Consider the following 3358-nt stretch of genomic DNA (forward strand, 5'->3'; position numbering starts at 1 on the left):
AAATTAACTCAAGAACAATCATATATAATTATGATATAGAGGGATCTTTTAGAATCATGACTGGGTGTGCCTCAGCACGAGCCTGCAGATAGAAGAGAAGAATCAATGCCTTGGAAACTTAGCCAAATGATTTGGTGGGATAGGCTTGTACTTTACACATTTTATAGAGGCATTGGATGGCAGAAGTGACTGAGAGGATCCCAAGAGTTTCTGGAGCCTGTGAAAGGTAGAAACTCAACTGTGATTTCTTTCTCAACCCAATAGCATTCCCTTCCTTGAAGTCTTCATTTTTACTTCAGCCTCAGGCAGTTATGCTTGAGCGTGAACATTGACAACAAACTGGAAGAATCGTTTCTTAAATGGGGTGGCATAGACGAAACACAGTCTTCCAGGGCAATGTTTGTAATGGGTGGAGTGTCTGGCCAGTACACTGTGTCTGGAGAACTGCAGGAGTTAGCACTTCAAGATTGTAGTTTGCCTCACCAGGAGATCCTTGCTACAGATGAAGTGTTACAAGAGAGTGAAATGGGACAACAGGATAAGGTATCCCATGATTAACTCATGGTCCTTGAGCAGACAGTGAAAAATGACGAAGAGCAGGTGGACATCCACAAGTGGCTTCCTCAAGGACTGCAGTATTCACTTAATGTCCCCATAAATGTAAAGCAGGAAATTACTTTTACTGATGTATCTGAGCAACTGATGAGAGATTAAAAAAATAAAAAACAAAAAACAAAATCACAAACAAACAAACAAACAAAACCCAAAAAGCCAGAGAACCAATAGACTTACAGAAAAAGAAGAAGTGGAAACATCTCTCTCCTGCAAAAATCCTCACAATAAATGAGGATGGATCACTTGTTTTGAAAATCCCTAAATCTCATGTTTGTGAGCAGTGCAATGATTCCTTTAGAATGAACTATCATTTACAGAGACATGTCTTCATTCATATAGGTGAAAAACCATTTCAACGTAGTCAATGGAACATGTGTTTCATACACAAGTACTTGCTTCAGAGACACAAGAAGATCCATACTGGTGAAAAACCATTTTGTGGTATTGGATTCATACAGATATCACATGGAAAGGCACAGAAGAACTCACAGTGGAGAGAAGCCTTACCAGTGTGAATATAGTATTTTTCCAGAACAGATCATGCATTGGAATATAAACATATGTGTCATGAAAATCACGAAAAAAACTAAGCAGATGTGCCATCAAAGGTGGCCTTCTGATATCAGAGGAAGATGCTGGTTTTTCTACATCACAAAAAGATAATTCACTGCCAAAAATTAAAAGAAAAAAAAACTGACAAGAAATCTTCTGGAATGGACAAAGAGAGTATATTGGACAAATCTGACATGAAGACAGACAAGAACAATTACCTGCCTCTCTACTCCTCAGGCACTAAAGAAAAGGATGAGTGCATGGTGGCAGAGTATGCTGTTGAGATGCCTCATTCTTCAGTGGGAAGGTCCCACTTAGAAGATGCATCTTGAGAAATACACCCAGCCCAGTTGGTTCTTAAAAAAAATCAATTGTAAGAGAATTCTGAAACAGCCCTTGGAGCAAAGCCAAACAATTTCACCCCTATCCATCCATGAAGACAGCAAAGTTTCTAAGTATGCATTTGAGCTTGTGAGGAATCAGGCATTACTGGCCTCAGAAGGCAGTGCTGACAATGATCAAGTGGATAACTTGCAGGAGGGGCCCAGCAAACCTGTGCATAACAGTACTAATTATGACGATGCCATGCAGTTTCTGAAGAAGAAGTGGTATCTTCAAGCTGCAAGTAACACCAGCAGAGAGTATGCACTGAATGTGGGTACCACTGCTTCTCAGCCTTCTGTGACACAGCAGCTGTGGCCAGCATCATTGATGAAAGCACCACAGCATCCATACTAGATTCCCAGGCACTGAATATGGAGATTAAGAGCAAGCATGACAAAAATGTTATTTCAGATGAGGTTGTGCAGACTCTGCTGGATCATTATTCCCACAAAGCTAATGAACAGCATGAGATTTTCTTCAGAGTTGCAGATACCAAAGTGACTTCTAGCATATCAATCAATTCTTCCAATGTACCTGAAGTCACCCAGCCAGAGAATGTTGGATCAAGCTTCCAAGCATCCTTATCAAATAAAGCTATCATGTTGCAGAAATAACTACAAGTTTCTGCAGCAGGCTTTGGACAGAACTAGCCAAAAAGATACCTATTTGAATAGCCCTAGCCGTAACATTATGACTGACAATCAGACCCTTCCAAATGTACCAGTATTCTCTTCCATAGATAAGCAAGTCTATGCAGCCATGCCCATCAATAGCTTTCGATCAGGAATGAATTCTCCACTAAGAACAACTCCAGATAAGTCCCACTTTGGACTAATAGTCAGTACCTCACAGCACCCATTTCCCTGTTCAGGTGATGAGACAAACCACGCCTCTGCCATGTTAACAGCAGACTTTTTGGATTAAGTAACTTCTCAGAAGAAAGCTGAGGCATAGCCTGTCCACAAGGCTTACCAAATGAGCTCCTTTGAACAGCCCTTCTGTGCTCTATACCATGGATCCAGAGCTGGAATAGCAACTCAGTTTAGCATGGCCAATGGACAGGGACCAGGAACAAGTACGGAAATTTCAGAATTTCCCTCCATGAATGTAAATGATAATAGAGCTGAGATGACATCTTCACCAGATGCCAAAACTGGCCATATTGTTGGCTAAAAAGTGTGTAAATAATAGTGGCACTTAGAACAGATTAATCAAGAGTGGAGTTACTCTGTAAAATGTAGTGCTGTACAGATCTAAGAGCAGTGCATTCATAGTAAGCAAGCAATATTCATTTTTAAATAGCAAGGTAATCCAATAACTGCATTTCATTTGGTTAGTTCACAGTTCTTGAACTGCCTTATGTGTCACCACTGTTAGAGAAGCAAGGCATTACCTGTTTTAGATCAGAACCTTGCTATTCACCCACACCAAGATAAAAGAAAAAAGATTTTCGAACAATTGTTTCCTAACTGATAGCACTGTATATTCTTAGGAGCGTAGTAATTGTGTGAAACTTCCTCATACTGTTTCTGAGTTCTTCAGCATAGAATTGCACTTCAGCAGGAAATCTGAGGTTACGTCACAGGCAGTGAACTTAAAGTTTCAATGTCAAGAGATTATGGCTTAAATACATAGTTTGTCATAAGAAACCACCTTTAAAAATGAAAACAAAAACAAAAACAAAGAACAATAATACATTACTGTGGGAAGCAATATAGGTGGGTCAAAACCACTAAATTTTTTTTTCATGAAAATCAAAGTCTTATAACTTTGAAAAATCTGCCAAGTCGTAGAATGTGTGCTTTAC

General features: G+C 39.6%; 1 pseudogene; it reads left to right on the forward strand.

Moving 5' to 3' along the window:
* Positions 1 to 396: 396 nt before the first annotated feature.
* On the forward strand, positions 397 to 2724 carry LOC110300740 (annotated as a pseudogene).
* Positions 2725 to 3358: the final 634 nt, after the last annotated feature.

Source organism: Mus caroli, chromosome 8 (genome assembly GCF_900094665.2).
Source record: "Mus caroli chromosome 8, CAROLI_EIJ_v1.1, whole genome shotgun sequence".
In the NCBI taxonomy this organism is placed as follows: Eukaryota; Metazoa; Chordata; class Mammalia; order Rodentia; family Muridae; genus Mus; species Mus caroli.